The sequence below is a fragment of the Herpailurus yagouaroundi genome, unplaced genomic scaffold, assembly GCF_014898765.1.
Source record: "Herpailurus yagouaroundi ecotype Mexico unplaced genomic scaffold, PumYag 141, whole genome shotgun sequence".
Classification (NCBI taxonomy): Eukaryota; Metazoa; Chordata; class Mammalia; order Carnivora; family Felidae; genus Herpailurus; species Herpailurus yagouaroundi.
Genome location: NW_024412396.1, coordinates 46026466 through 46043172, shown reverse-complemented (window position 1 = coordinate 46043172; position 16707 = coordinate 46026466). Strand labels below are relative to the sequence as shown.

General features: G+C 40.8%; 1 protein-coding gene across 8 annotated transcripts in view; it reads right to left on the bottom strand.

Moving 5' to 3' along the window:
* SIPA1L1 (signal induced proliferation associated 1 like 1) overlaps positions 1-16707 on the bottom strand; it is a 365218-nt gene that overhangs the window by 266656 nt on the left and 81855 nt on the right. For 6 of the 8 annotated variants that reach the window (XM_040477573.1, XM_040477570.1, XM_040477576.1 and 3 more), the window contains exon 3: positions 14524-14590. The exons of 1 other annotated variant lie outside the window; for it this stretch is intronic. The gene's annotated coding sequence lies outside the window, so the exon portion shown is untranslated. Of the gene's footprint in view, positions 1-3092; positions 3124-14523; positions 14591-16707 lie in introns of all 8 variants that reach the window. One more of the 8 variants, XM_040477574.1, reaches the window with a different exon arrangement.

The window sequence follows — 16707 nt, the reverse complement described above, 5'->3', positions numbered from 1 at the left end:
AACCTCAGGCACCCTTCCAGTGTGCCTTCAACATTCCCACTCTACCTCCCTGCTGCCCTTAATTCCCAGGTTACCACACGGTTCTCTCCTTTGCCTCTTCAAGCTGGTGCTGAGACAATGAAGGGACTGTTTTCCTAGGGCTCCGCACAAAACAATCTCCTGTTTTCTGATGCAATCTTGGTTCAGGTCTACTGGGTACTAAAGCAATCATGTTCCCCCCACCATACTGTGCATAAATGTTTGCTGAATGAAGGAATCCTCTGGTACAGAAATAACGATTTCAAAGATAAAGGGGTATAGATTTGAGATCCAGGACAGGAATGAAGAGGCTGCACTCCAAAACGGAATGAAGAGCTGATAAAAGGGTGCTGAAGTAGGTGGAGACACCTCATCTTTGTGAAGAACAGGATTTGGTTCTTGTGATGAGCAAGCAGGAGTGGGAACAGGAGGAGGAAGGCCACACAAAGGGGACTGACAGTACTTCTGTCCCCAACACACTCACCAAGGGCACTGCAATCAGGAACCATGGCTCATGACAGTGATGGGCTTATAGGATATGAAAATCATACCTGGTGATTTTCAACAGGGAAACGGAGAAGGATCAAAATGGGGGGAAGACATTTTGAGAGGTAAAAATATATTTAGCTGATTCTAACATGTTTATCTAAAAGATTACTATGTTGAGATTTTTTTAACTAAAAAAGTAAAGGAGAGAATCAAATTAAAAGTGCTCAGCCTGGGCTATGAGCCCATCTGCAGGATTTCACATCTTCAACAGAATTTAATGGCAGAAAGGAAAGGAGATCATGAGGGTGACAGGAGGCTACCATTGCCCTTGGAGCCCATGCCCCACTCAGAGGATGCACATGTCATTAGTAGATGCTGAGTAACACGTCTGCAGGGTTGTAACATACAAGCTATACATGCGTCCATGATACATCTTAACAGATACTCCCAAACCACTTTCTAGACAGGATCCCACAGCAGTATGGAGGGCTCCTTTAAACACTTACCTACTGGATGCACGGCACTGGGCTAATAACAGACTCTCAAGTAATAAAACAAAGACCCCCAAACATGACTCCGCATCACCAAAAGCAGAGGGGAAATGGAAGGCAAAATATGGAAACAGTAAATAAACTTTACTGGGATAGAAGGTAAGATTAAGAACAACTGTTCTTGGGGCACCTGAGTGACTCAGTCGGTTAAGTGTCCAACTTCGGCTCAGGTCATGATCTCATGGTTGGTGGGTTCGAGCCCTGCATCAGGCTCTGTGCTGACAGCTCAGAGCCTGGAGCCTGCTTCGGATTCTGTGTGTCCCTCTCTCTCTCTGCCCCTCCCCTGCCCACGCTGTCTCTCTCTGTCTCTCAGAAATAAATAAATGTTAAAAAAAAAATTTTTTTTTTTAAAAAAAGAGCAACTGTTCTTCATATTATCAGTGACAAATCTCCTTAAAAGTAAATCTTTCAGGGCGCCTGGGTGGCCGGTCATGATCTCATGGTTCGTGGGATCGAGCCCCGTGTCAGGCTGCTACACACTGACAGTGCAGAGCCTGCTTGGGATTTCTCTCTCTCTCTCTCTTTCTCTCAAACTAAATAAGTAAACTTAAAAGGGAAAAAGAAAAGAAAAAAAAAATCTTTTCAAAAAAACATTTGATATTGAAAAATATCAAAATCAATACAGAAATTTATTGCAATCCCAGTTAAGATTAACAGGATATTCTTTTGGGAATTCAGAATCTATGTTTAAAGTTCAGATGGAAAAATAAGGGAGCAAAAATAATGAGAGTAATTATGAAAAAAAAGAGCAATAAAAGAGACAAGGCTTAATACTTGCCTAGTTAAACATGTTATAAATACATAATAATCTCCAAAGTGTGAAACTGGTCCATGAATAGACCATCAAATCAAAAGATAAAATGAAAATTCTAAAAATACTTTGGAGAGCTTTGTAAGATAAAATGTGACATTTAAAATCAGCGCAGAAAAAACAAATCCCTCTATAATGGTTTTGGCAAACTATACGGCCACATGGAAAAGAGAATGGGATACCAACTCACCAAAAAAAATCTCAAATTGATCAAAGAATCCGACGTTAAAAAAAGAAACAAAAAGGGGCGCCTGGGTGGCGCAGTCGGTTGAGCGTCCGGCTTCAGCCAGGTCACGATCTCGCGGTCCGTTGAGTTCGAGCCCCGCGTCAGGCTCTGGGCTGATGGCTCAGAGCCTGGAGCCTGTTTCCGATTCTGTGTCTCCCTCTCTCTCTGCCCCTCCCCCGCCGTTCATGCTCTGTCTCTCTCCGTCCCCAAAATAAATAAAAGTTGAAGAAAAAAAAATAAAAAAAAAAATAAAAAAAAAGATTAAAAGAAAGCAGGAAACATTTTTTATACTCTTGGAGAGCATAAGACAACCTTCCTAGGAAGAACATGAAATCTAAATCTCATAAAGTAAAACATAAATAAATATGATTATCCAAACATAATAAATTCATAGACTGCAAGTTAGCATAAATGACAAAACACACACCCAGTGGAAAAAATCAAGAGCTCCTACCACAAAGTGGAATAGCTTCTTTTTTTATATAAAGAACTTATCTCATTAGAGAAATGGATAAAGGATCACAGAAGTCAATTCACAGAAAGAAAAACTGCTCTTAAACACAGGACAGTATACACAGCCTCATCTGTAACAAGAGAAATGCAAAGGAAAACGACAAAAAGATTCCCTTTTCGGCTATGAAACTGGCAAGGATTAAATGGTCTAATCACACACTCCTGGCAAGAGGAAGGAGAAGGGCACACGTGGCTGATGGGAGTGTAGACTTGTACAATGCCCGTGGAGAGCAGTTTGGCAATACTTACAACAGACATGAAGACACGTATTCTTTAACCTGGAAATTCCTCTATATAAACCTGTATACTTTCAAGTTCAAGGACTGCCACAGAGGCACTATTAATATCAAAAGATCAGAAAGGAAGTCCATCATTATGAGACCGGATAATAAAGTACAACCATAAACTGGAACAGAACAGAAAGAAAGCATAGTGCAGTATGCTACCATCTATATAAAAAATAAATTTTAAAAAGCATACATACTGAATGCAACATGACATTTCTAGATTAGATCCTGGAAAAGAAAAAGGGCATTAGTAGAAAAACTGGTGAAATCTGAATAAAATTTATACCATTTAGTTTCACTGTATAACCTTTTGGGTTTTACTCTGTGGACATGTATTAGCTATTTAAAACATACGTTTAATTTTTTAAAAACCTGATTATTGGGGCACCTGGGTGGTTTAGTCAGTTGAGCATCCGACCCTTGATTTCAGCTCAGGTCATGTTCCCAAGGTTATGGGCTCAAGTCCTGCATCGGGCTCCATACTCAGCATGGAACCTGCTTGGGATTGTCTCTCTCTCTCTCTCTCTCTCTCTCTCTCTCTCTCTGTCTCTCCTCTGCCCCTCTCTCCGCAGCTTGCACACTCACCCTCTCTCTAAAATAAATAAAATGAGACGTGCCTGGGTGGCTCAGTTGTTAAGTGGCCAACTTCAGCTCAGGTCATGATCTCGTGACTTAGGAGTACAAGCCCCGCATTGGGCTCTGTGCTGACAGCTCAGAGCCTGGAGCCTGCTCTGGATTCTGTGTCTCCCTCTCTCTGCCCCTCCCTGGTTTGCACTTTGTCTGTCTCTCTCTCAAAAATAAATAAACATTAAAAAAAATTCTTTAAAATAGATCAAATGAAATAAATTTTTTTAAAGTCCCTAATTATTTTGCAACTAAACCTACATCATACATGGCACTGATACTGCTAATAAGAAACATCAAGGGTAGAAACATGGCTTCAACACTTCTAACGCTTGAATTATTGCACCTAAATACCCATCTTTATTACCTGCTAGATGATTGGCCCTTTAAGGTAGGGGCCATGTCAACTCATCTCTGTACTCAAAGAATCTAGAGAGTATTTGCCACATGGTAAGGGTTCAACAAATGAGAGTCAATATTAGCATGTTCTGGTCCAGTGATTCAATTTTTGATTAGTAAGAAATTTTGTATTTCAACGTTTATTTATTTTTGGGACAGAGAGAGACAGAGCATGAACGGGCGAGGAGCAGAGAGAGAGGGAGACACAGAATCGGAAACAGGCTCCAGGCTCTGAGCCATCAGCCCAGAGCCTGACGCGGGGCTCGAACTCACAGACCGCGAGATCGTGACCTGGCTGAAGTCGGACGCTTAACCGACTGCGCCACCCGGGCGCCCCAGAAATTTTGTATTTCAAATATCCAAACCCCTAGAAGGCTAGGAGTTTCCCTCGGTCCTTAGTTCATAATGACACGGAAGAGAAAAGGAGGAGGCAGAGAAAGGTGAAGTGATTCTCACTGAGGAGGATCTGGGCATGAAAACATAGGGAGGCAAACAGAGCTCTGTGCTGGGAGCTGTAGGGACTATACAGATGAAGAAGACACAGTCTTTACAGTAAAAGTCAGGCATAATTTAGGCCAACACTCCCCAAGGTGAAAAGTGTGACACTGCCTTGCATTTTCCAAAGTGTCCTACACAAAGCTATTAAAATGCTTTTCAAGGAAAAATGACTTATTTTGCAATATAAGAAAAATGATAAAACTCCAATTTAGACAAAGGTTTAGTTTTCTATGATGTCTTCTCGGGGAAAAATTTTGTGGGTAGCATGCTTAAAAATGTCCAAAGAAAAAAATTCTAGCCCCAAACCCCATCAATACCTAATTTTCTAAGTATTCAAAACACAAAAGATAAATAATGTAGGAAATACTGAGGTCCCTGAACAGGCAAAGAAATACTATTGAGTTTCTCCCCAAAGCACCAATCACCGCTGTCCCATCACATCTCCACAAACTCAACTCTCAGCCTGGGACCCACACCATAAAGTAACAGAACTTGGGCAGAACTTTTGATCTCTATGAACACTTATTTCTATTTATAAAGAAATTTAGAAATCAGACAGATGGCAGCTACGGCTCCTTCAAGGTCTAAAATTTTATTACATGTCTCTTCCTTCACATCCCAAATATAAACAAAGACCTTGGAGTCCTTTCATGCAAACACACATGCATTTGTCTGTATGTCCTGGGGGAAGGAGCTCTCTGTAATACTTCCTTCCTATTTCCACAGCGGCCCAACACACACAAAAAAACAAAGTAATATCTGACTACAAACTGAAGGTGCACGTAAATGTTCTCAAGTGAATGGGAAAAGGATTTATTGACCTCTGTGTTGAAATTCAATTAAAATGTGAATGCTGTACAGCGAAACCTTAGTTCAACTGTGCATTCATTGATGTTGAGGCTCATATAAGCCTTGAACTTGGCTTTCATTGATCTTTTATGTACCAGCCAGTCTATATATAACTTCTGTGAATTATCTTTAAAAACATATACTGCTACTTGATATTTTTATTTTGTTTACCACTTTCATAGCATGGAAAAAAGAACACTGAAGAAAGTTGTGGGCGTATTCATCCATATGCAAAGACATGTGAATTATCAGTGGAAAGTTTTGTTCTAATTTATTTAACATAATCCTCAACCTTGACCCACTGGCTTGAAAGGTGACTCAGGAGCTAATGCTGAGAGTTCATCTCTGTCAGTTGAAATTTTCCCTTTCAATACACAGGAATAACATTGTGCCACTAATAAATGTGGTTTTCTTTTAAAGTTCTTTTTCCCTAAATAACCAGCATTTTTATGGTATAAAGTTTTTTTATAAATAACACAGAGACAGGGAAGAGTTTTCCAAGAAACATACAAATAAGTTCAAATTTCCACAGGGAAAGAAGTACTTCGGTGGATGAGGATATGAAATCATATCCATCTGTAGGATTGGCCAGGAATGCCTTCCTGAGGAAATGAACTCGAACGTGTCTCAAAGGAGGAGGAGGTGGCTGACAGGTGGCAAGGAGAAAGGGAAATTCCAGGCAAATAAAGGGACGTGCGTAAAAGCTACCTCTCTGGTTGCCTCAGGAGCAGAGCCACACATTGACCTAACGTGTGGCAAAGGTTGTCTTAGTCATTAGGACAAACGGGAGGGAGGGAAACTATATGCTACTCCACGAGCCTCGTCGCAGTTTCCTCACCTGGTACAGGAGAAGGTGGGGCCACAAGGCTTCTCTGGCCTGTGCAGCCACAAGGCACACGGCACGGGCACCTGGCGCTCCCGCAGCCCTGCGAGGCATGTGGCTTAACGGACCCATTTGACAGACGGGAAGAGTGCAAGGCTCAGGATCCCCGTGAGGCCTCGGTTAAAGGGTTTCGGAAATTAAGAGGAATGCTGCATGATAACTATTGTGGAGAAAGAAGTTGCATTTTTAAGACCTGACAGCTTCAAAAACCAGAGCTCCAGCGCATAATCAACTGATCAAACAACAATTCCCCTCTTTTCGTAAGAGACCAAGTAAGCAATGAAAAACTGTACCTGTCTCCTGTGACATGCCAGACAACCACTGGGAGGAAAGGAAAAAGGCATATACCGCTCTTTACTGTGAAGAATATTCTTTAAGGGAAACCAAACGACAAGGCGGTGTGTGCCTATCCCTGCCCCAGTGAGCGGAAGCCCTCGTTTAGTTGCGTATTCCCTCGGCGTGTGGTGTCCATAGTGTGGCAGGGGTTACGCAGAATACACAGCACATTCCTCAGCCATGAGAACAGAGATGAGCAGTTCACCGAAGAGGCCCTTCCACACCTCGGTGGCTCTTCAACCCCACACCCAACTTTGCCTCCAGAGCACAGATTCTAAAACTGGGTGTTATTTTTACACAAGAGCTCACTGGTCATTATAATAATGTATTTGCTAATTATTTAATTGCAGAATTCTCTATGTATAAATAAATTCACATCTGATAGCAAAAATATAGCCCATAAATAAAACTAGTCTTTAAAAAAAAAAAAAACAACTTCAAAGTCAAATACTGGAAGTTAATAAGGTCTACCTATTTGCAAACCACAAGTCAGTCCTTCAGATTTAGCTTCTACCCTGTCCTGGGGGACAGAGTTGTGAGTTCAAGCCCTATCCTGGGTGTAGAGATTACTTAAAAATGAGATCTTAAAAAAAAAAAGAAGGTGAAATACAGATAATATTTCCGTAACCACTGCTAAATCAAAATCTAATCAAGTGTAAAAAGACAAACTACCAGGAGGAACCAGAACATCACGAATGAAGCTGGGGTTTTGTCTGACAGAGAGAAGATCCTGCTGACTGATTACACGGCCACACAAAGCTGCAGCTGGTAGAATACATTAGGACGGGCGTGAGCCTGCATACACATTCTTTTCCCAGGCTAAAAACTTGACAGTCACTAAAGAGGGCCTAACATAGAAATGTTTAAAAAAAAAAGTTAAGACAGTAACATCTCAACCAAAATAGGCATGCTCCCTTTTATAGTTTTTCTTAAGTTGATTTGTTTGAGAGAGAGAGAGAGAGAGAGAGAGTGAGCGAGAGCATACGCACAAGAGCAGGGGAGGGGCAGAGAGACAGGGAGAGAGAGAATCCCAAGGAGTTCCATGATGTCAGCACAGAGCCCCACACAGGGATCAATCTCACAAACCACAAGATCGTGACCTGACCTGAAGTCAAGAGTCAGATGCTTAAGTGACTGAGCCACCCAGGGGCCCCTGGCATGCTCCCTTTACCACTTGGAGTCCTTTCCCACCAGTGGGGCCTATGTTTGTGTGGTTGTAAATTTAACTTTTTTTTTTTTTTTTTTTTTTTTAGAAAAAGAGAGAGCTGAAATCAAGAGTCAGATGCTTGACTGACTGAGCCACCTTGGAGGCCCTTTTCTTTTTTTTTTCCCCCCAAACTTAACTTTTTAATAAAGATCATCTTCTGGTAACAACAATAAGGGTCCCTTTCTTGGGTCGCCTGGGTGGCTCAGTCGGTTCAGCGTCTGACTTTGGCTCAGGTCATGATCCCACGGTCCATGAGTTCGAGCCCTGCGTCGGGCTCTGTGCTGACAGCTCAGAGCCTGGAGCCTGTTTCAGATTCTGTGTCTCCCTCTCTCTGACCCCATTCATGCTCTGTCTCTCTCTGTCTCAAAAATAAATAAACGTTAAAAAAAAATAAAAAAATAAAAATAAAAAAAAATAATAATAAGGATCCCTTTCTTGTAGCAGGACTCTTCAGAAAATCAGGGCTTGGATGGGCACCATTTAACTCCTCCATTTTTAACCCTGTCAGCGCACCATCGGCCTGGCTTTTCCTGACTCACGGAAAATAAAATACACTCTCCATTCCAAGAACTGCATCGCTGATGTTACATCTACCCATAACAGCTAGCTGCTGGAATGGAAAAGAGAAGAAGGGAAGAAGGAAGGAAAGGAGGTAGGGAGAAAAGCAATAAGAAATTTGTTGCTGCAATACCTGTAATTAATGTAAGATTTACTTTAAATATAACCAAGTGTATCTTTCTCATTTTTAGTTACTATAATGCCATGATTTAACAGAAAATAAGTTGTAGAGCAGCAAATTAATAGGAAAACGTCCTCCTTATAGCAGTAAGTATAAAAATAGTTTATAAAACAGCATGCACAGGATTCCAATTTTGTTTTTTAAATTTTTTTAATGTTTATTTTTGAGAGAGAAGAGAGAGAGAGAGAGCAAGCATGAGTGGGGGAGGGACAGAGAGACAGGAAGACATAGAATCCCAAGCAGGCTCCGGGATCCCATCTATCAGTGCAGAGCCTGACGTGGAGCTCGAACTCACAAACATCAAGATCATGACCTAAGCGTCCGATTTCGGATGCTTAATCTGCTGAGCCACCCAGGCGCCCCTCCAATTTTGCTTTTAAAATGTATACATGGTCACACAGAAGAACAAAAATGAAAGAAAACTATTAAGATCTTAGCAGTTCTAAAAAAAAAAACAAATGACTTAGTTTCTTCTGTAATAAATTACATGACAAAAAAGCAGGAAGGGAAAATGTTACACATTAAGAAAGACCTACAAGAGACAAATGCAATGTGCTATCCTGCTTGGATCTTGAGTCCAACAAAACTGTAACACTGCACTTTTGAGACAATGGAAGAAAGTGAACATGAACTGGAAATTACAGAACTAGCTAGTAATATTAAATTAGAATAACTGTGAACTTTGCTAAGAATAACAACATTATGACTTTTTAAAAGCGATTATCTGTTAAAAATATTTACTCAAGCGCACTTATAGGTAAAATGGTATAATATCTAAGTTGTGCTTTAAAACTGAAAACACAAACAAAACAACAGAACAAAACCCAAAAGCAGGAAGAAGATAGATGTTAACAAGAATGGCAAAATGTCTGTAATTGTTAAAGCTAGATGATTTAGGTATATTAGGGCTCATTATGCTATTCTCTCTACTTTTCTGTATGTTTTAAAATTTTTATAAATAAAAAGTAAAAATGCTTAGAAGGATAGTTACCTCTGAGTGGTGGGGATTGTGTGAACTGGGTGATTTTTACTTTGATCTGTGTGTCTCTTAGGAGCATCTAGATTTATACAATAAATATGAATTACTTTGGTTACCTGAAGAAACAAATGTTACTCTTTTAGTGGGTGGGGGGGGATGGGGGAGGCGGTGGATGGATCTTTCAACGCCCCGTTCCAATGATGCCACCTCCATGGATTTAATTCTCCCTCTACAGACACCACAATGCATTTTACTTGTATTTCTACAAAAGGTTTTATTACATTTAGCCATTCATTATGGCAATTTGTAATTAATTAGGTCTTATCTCTCTCTCCAGGAAAACAACTTGAGTATAAGAGGCATTTGTTTTTTGGTATTTCTATCCTAGTCAACATCAAGCAAAAAACTCTATATAACAGGTGTTAAATAGTTGTTTACTTAATTAACTTTTCCACTAATAAATTCAGAGGGGAGACAAATGGCAACAGAAGTAGAATGTCTTACTTGTACCTTACTCCTTGTAACCACAAAAGCTTTCAGGCTGAGACACATCCAGAGGTCCCTACACAAAGACCAATACCCGTCAAATGTCACCTAGTCAATTTCTCAAACAATCTGTTTTCCAGTTGACTAGGGGGAAAGAAAACATCAGTCAGTAGCAGAAAAAGGCCAGTTACTAAATCAAGTTATAGACTTAAAAAAAAAAAAAATTACTCTCTGAGGGGGAAAAAAATCAAACTCTATTAGTTCTTCAGCAGCCATTCATTATTTAACCTACTGAACACTCATCCAGAGCAGTGGTGGGTCAGTGCATTTTTATTAAGGAAACCATCATGGCAGAATACAGAGCCAGCCCATGTGCTGAGACAAACAATGGCTCAGGAAACATCCCCAGCTCTGAAAACACTGATGCCACGTGGAAAGGCCACATGACCACATCTCTCTCACGTTTTCTTTATTATCATCCACTCACTGGTGGCCTTGGCATGTTTTGTGCAGACAGCTTTCCTCAAGCCTACGGCCTTCATCTCTATATGCTCGTGGTTAAAAACAATTTCGAAGAAGATACAATAAAGTCATCCTCTCAGGTGTAGCAAAAACCCCAAAATAGGCCATATTGGACTTCCCTAAATGGAAGACTTCCCCCGCCTTTGCCTTAATTTCACACACATGGTTTTAATGAAAGAGACTCAAATACTGGTGAACATATTTACAACTTCCTTTTATATGTAAAATATGCTTAAATACTGACAAAGATTAGAATAAAGCCTACGTTGTAAAATAAAGCCCCTGCCACACAGCGTCCTGAGTCCTTTGACAACAGCGGGATCATGAAGAACTGGGGATTCAAACTCCTCCCCAGTTTCATCTCCAGTTCCACGCTGTGATCTGCTCCCAGAAGCCAAGTCTTCAAAATCCCTCCACCGACCGAACTTTTCAAGGAAGGGAGAGGCTGAGGTCTGCACCACTGCCACCCTAACTTCTCCCCACAAGCACTCACGTTCATGTTCTTGCTTCTCTCTTTTCTGATTCTTTACTTCAGACATTTGCTCAAATCACTCCTATTTGGCAAATTTTAGATTTCCTAGACAGTCAACCGGAAAACAAACGGTTTGAGAAACTGACTAGGTAACGTGGTACCAGTGTAAAAAATCGTATCAAACCCAGGGCCCAAAATAAGGACCAGGCAGTAAGAAATAAGGCATTCTTCCAAAGACAACTTAATTCAATTCCAATGAGCATTTGTTGTATTTGTCACCAGAATGAGTTTAAGAGAGGCAACTCTTTATTTGATGTGGGCAGCTGTGCTGTTCTGTTTTGAAGAATGTAAAGGTAAAAATTCAGTGAGAGTAAGTTGTTCCTACACAAGAGAAAAAGGGGCATGATATTAGCAGTAAATGTGAAGGGGCCATACCACACTTCCACAGGCTGGTAAAAATGTTTGGTAGGCCAAAGGATTTCACAGAATTTTCTTTCTTAAGAACAAAGATGGAGGCTTTGAATAATAAATAAGTATACTGGAATAACCCAAGGCATGCCGAACTCAATTAAAATTAGTCATGGGCAGAGAAGAAAGGACAACTCGGCAATCAATTCCTTTGCTATAACTATTAAAATTTTAATAATTTCGTATTATATTAAATAGTCAGCATTTAGTTAATAAAATTTCATCTAGTATTGATCTTAAGAAGTTGTCTCTCTTTTGTACTCTCGGTGCCCCTGGGAAACTTCAATGTAGGCTGACCCAAAGCCTCTAAAAATTCTCCAGGAGGTAAGCATTTGAGTTCTGTTCTTCTTCGAGTTAGTGTATCCAAAATCCAATTCTCAATTAATCTACTGTCTGTCGCTGAACTACCTTTAAAGAGGAAAGTGAGAAGCAGAAAAGAGAGAAGCTGCATCAGTGGACGTGAGGCCCGACAAGCGGGGAGGAGACTCGTTTTCAACTGACCTCTGAATCTGCTACACTCATTGTGTTGTCTGGATGGCCAGTGTAAGGCATTACGATTATTAGGTTTCTTGCTACCACCACAAACAGAACCAAGAAAAGCCCAGGAGACTGCACCAACACACATTTTCTTTTCTTTTCTTTTCTTTTTATACTTACTAAATGGTTGGGACTTCCCATGAAACAATTAAAAGTAGGTCTTTGCCTTTGTGTCTCATGCCAGCAAACTATCAGTCCTCATAAATGTGACCAGTTGTGTTTTTTTTATTCTATTCTCAAGAAAAGAAAGAAGTGCAGAGCTTTTTAAAATTTCCTCAGCTACTCTCCCATTAAAAGCAGAAACCTAGGACGCAATGACCAAATTGGAATAAGAGAAAAATTTAAACAGCATCTCACTCATCTATTAGTACGTAACTGTCTACATAAGAAAGGGAAAGTCCAAAGCAAAAATAAAACATTTGGGAAAATTATTCAAATATTTCAATGTGGAAAGCAAGTAATTTAGTCAGAGATTATCATCAATTAACATCACTCTATGTTTCTTGCTGGGCATTGAGAAAGAATATAGAAACAAACAAATTTAAGGGAAGGAAAAGAAGTGTGGTTTCTCAATTCGATTTTGTATTCTAGAACAATATTACTCAAAACATAAATAAATAAAAATGTAGGAGAATGGTGGATTTAAGAAGATACACATGGGACAGAACATGTAACGCTTCGTGGGTTTGTTTGGTTTGGTGTGGTCTTTTAGACTTCTGTTTTCTTCTGACGAAGCGAATTGATTCAGACATCCCTTAAGTGGAGAGTCTTTGGATAGGTAAGTGTGCACTTAGAAGGCCAAGAAAGAGACATGGCACCAACAGGTCTGGCAAACCATTCGATCAAATGGTCTGTGTGTCTCCCTTGTCTGTGTGACCAGTTATGAATGCGTAAGAGAAGAATCTCCCACCTGACCTAACAGATAAACTGTACTAGCGTCATCAGATATTATCTCCATTAAAAGAAGTGATTTAAGTGCCCCAGGGTTCAGGTTAAGCTGAGCAACTCAATTCAAAAGACAGGGTATAGCTGCTACAACACGAAAGCTAAACAAGCTTGGCCTTAACAGTAATCCTCAACGTAAGGCCTCCACTGACAACTGTCATACTCAAGTTCAATCAGGAGCCGATCCTTACTTAAGAGTGTTTAGAACACAGAAAGACACACGGGGACTGCACAGAAGGTACATGTTTCTCTTGTATACAGGCACTCCGGAGGGGAAAAAAGTGAACCCTGAAAAGTAACTTCCAAGATTGAGGTGAAGACCAGAGGGCACGGATTTGTCTTCCTTCACAAAGTACCTGAGCTACAGTCATGGGGCATTCCTGCTGGCTTCCTGCTTCACCACTAAGCAATTTTTGATGGTTCCAAAGATGCTACTTTCTCAAAGACAGGTTTTCAATTGTGTTGCTAATAAAAGACGTGGGCTTTTCAAATGGCTACAAATTACAGAGACCTACAAATCCTTCTTGGATTTCACGTTATTAAAGAAGAATGATGCTGAGATTGGTCAAATAAATGCTAGCAGGAAAGTGTCCTAATGCACTTTAAAAACATTTTCAGAGATAATCATTCCTCAATTCCTCTTCCTGAAATTCAAGGAAGGTCGGAAACAGCTAGCCACTGTGAAAGCAGTGCTCCAATTACCCTGCGGGCTTCAGGAGAGAAGCCCTAAACTCTGCACAAAGGTTTACAATGGAGAGATGCTCAGATAACCTTGACCGTCCTTTGTAGGCTGTAATGCTCCAGAAGAGCAGTGGTGCTTCTGCTCCCAACAAAGCAACAGATAAGAAAAATCCCCAGGTCTTTGTTTCAGCAAAACCAATGAAACAGACATATCCCTAAACCACTTGCTTTATCTCAATTTCAGAGTTTAAATTATATTTAAGCATATTATAGCATTTTTAGCTTGTGGAAATGTCTCTCTCTCTCTCTCTCTCTCTCTCAATCAGAATGAAGCTGTTGTTTTTCTCAATAAGCATATACCCTTTTACAACTTATTAAAGTGTCTGAGAAGTGTCCAATGAAACATTAGAGCACGCCTAAGGTGGACCTGGGCTCCTACCCGGGAGTAATAACCAAGGGCAAGCACTCTGAGATCAATGGTAAGACCCACATCGGTAAATGTCGGCAGTACATCATCCAACCATCTCTCAGTTTTTCAGGATAAGCCCTGCTTATCCAAACTAAAATTTCCAAATTATACACTAATGTACCAGAGTTAACAACATGGGTTGAGGTATAAACCCCCATCACATTTTAAGAAACCCAAGGGAGATTTTCTGAAACGTATTTACTATGGAATGGGAACATCAGTAGGTAACAAAAGCCGTCTTATTATTAATTTAAGTATCCAGGAAAAAACCTGAACGATTTTATCTGCAAAGATGACGACGCTGAATTCAGAAATCAATGAGTAAAAACTACACAGGAGCCTCGCATCCTCTCCGTTTCCATTTCTGCCTGTCAGTGGTCACACAATGAAGTAGGAAAATCCGGTGAGGAAAAAACTGAGGATCCACACCTGAGGGGTCCAAATTTCACGACAAGTAGCAGGTCTTCCAAGCACGAAAGTGTGAGTGATATGCCCTTCCCCCAACGTGACTTTGTGACTAAGCCACCAACTCACCTCATTCCACTTCAAAGTCACCGGTAAATCTTGCGTTTGAATCCAACTTGAGGTATTCTCTCAAAACCTAGATTAAAATAATGATGAACTTCAGTATATAATAAAGTTCTTTTCAAACTCTGAAAAAACATACAATTGTACTTCACAATACTAAGGGGGAAAAAAATCACAGCTACAAATCAAACCGTAACTGTGAAAGGCTATGCCCTACTCCTAAAACCTTCTTTAACTGGAAATCTCTTTATGTGTAGCTCAACACACATTTAAATGTAAGCCAACCAATAGCCACTCCCACTTAAACAACAAATTCTTAAACCTAGTTATTTAGTCTCTTGGCAGATTGCGGATCCAGGGCCTCTATAATCTGGTCAGGAAGTCTGAGGAGAAACTCAGGAACCTGAATGGGTAAGAAGGCCCCCAACAAAGTGATTTTCATGTAATCAGCCTGTCACGTGCCTATGGGAACAATTGTTCCGAACCAGTGGTTCTCAACAGGGGGTGATTTTGTACCGCAGGGGCTATCTTACAATGTCTGAAAATATTTTTGGTTGTCACAGCAAGGAGAGGACGTATGCTACCAGCATTCAATGGGTGCAAGCCAAGGATGCTGTTAACCCCTCCCTACACTGCACAGGACAGCCCCCCCCACCGAAGAATTATCCAGCCCCAAGTGACAACAGCACTGAGGGTGACAAACCCTGCTCCAAAGCAAACAACCATTCTGATTATTTAGAAATTTTACAATTCTCACACGGGTCATTTCAGGTAGGTTATAAGCTCCCACTACATTTCCTGTGACTAGTGAGCTTATTATTAGTTAAAAGATTCAAACATGCCCCATGTTAGTAACATGCAGTACATGTACCCGTTCTAAAAATATTAAAATAAATCAGAGTATACATGTCCTTAAGAGCTTCCAAGGAACTAATTTTTAAATTTTCACTGAGGAGAAATACTACATCAAACTAGGTGAACTCCCAAAAAGTCTGTTCCCAAGCATATAAAAAAACGGAAGGTAAGAAGACTAAAAAGAATCAGAACTGGGGCGCCTGGGTGTCTCAGTCAGTTAAGCATCCAACTCTTTTTTTTTTTTTTTTTTTATTTATTTTTGAGGGAGACAGTGCGAGTGGGGGAAGGCAGAGAGAGAGAGAGAGGGAGACACAGAATCTGAAACAGGCTCCAGGCTCTGAGCAGTCAGCACAGAGCCCAACGCGGGGCTCGAACCCACAAACCATGAGATCATGACCTGAGCCAAAGTCAGATGCTCAACCAACTCAGCTACTCAGGCGCCCCAAGCGTCCAACTCTTAATTTCAGCTCAGGCCAGGATCCCAGGGTCATGGGGTTGTGCCCTGCATTGGGCTCCACACTGAGCATGGAACCTGCTTAAGATTTTCTCTCCTTCTCCCTCTGCCCCTCTCCCCCACTCGCACTATCTCTCCTCCTCCTCCTCTCTCTCTCTCTCTCAAATAAATAAATAAATAAACAAACAAACAGAACCAGAACTTAGTTTCCCTCACAGATATTCTCAATTCCTGGTAAAGACAAGATGGACAAAGTTCCTCTTCCCAGCCTGTCACCCGAGACAGCAGGACTCTCATCTTTTATTCAGCTAAATATACAGGTACTTCAAAGTCCACTTTAACTGTATTGAAAATGAGACTTACTGATAACAGATCTTTCAGTATCTATCCCAGTGGCTAAAACTTGCAGTTTTTACATGACTGGCCCCACACAACACACCCCCAGAATAGGTAAAGAAACCTGTAACACTCAAAACATATACTTTGCTTTGTCAAGCTTAATTAATGAGCCATAACTAGCTAATTACATAACTGAGACATACCTGACAGCTGATTTGCACCAGTTAGGTACATGAACAAACATGTGGAGTTGAAAACTCAAACGAAAGGATATCATCTATGAACACACTTAGAAAGATTCCATGAGGATTAGTGCATTCCAACTGGACATTTCCTTGACGTGGCATAGGAGTTTATATTCTAATTATAGACTGATTTCTTCCTCTGAGTCCCCGGTGCTGTGAGGAGCTACCTAAATCAAACTCAAAGCATAATCCCCACAGGCAGTGAGCACCTGGATGAGTGGTGGGCGGTGGGCAGACTGGCATCCATAACCCCAAAGCACAGGCGGGGGGGTTTGGCGGGGTAGGCTGAACCCGAGT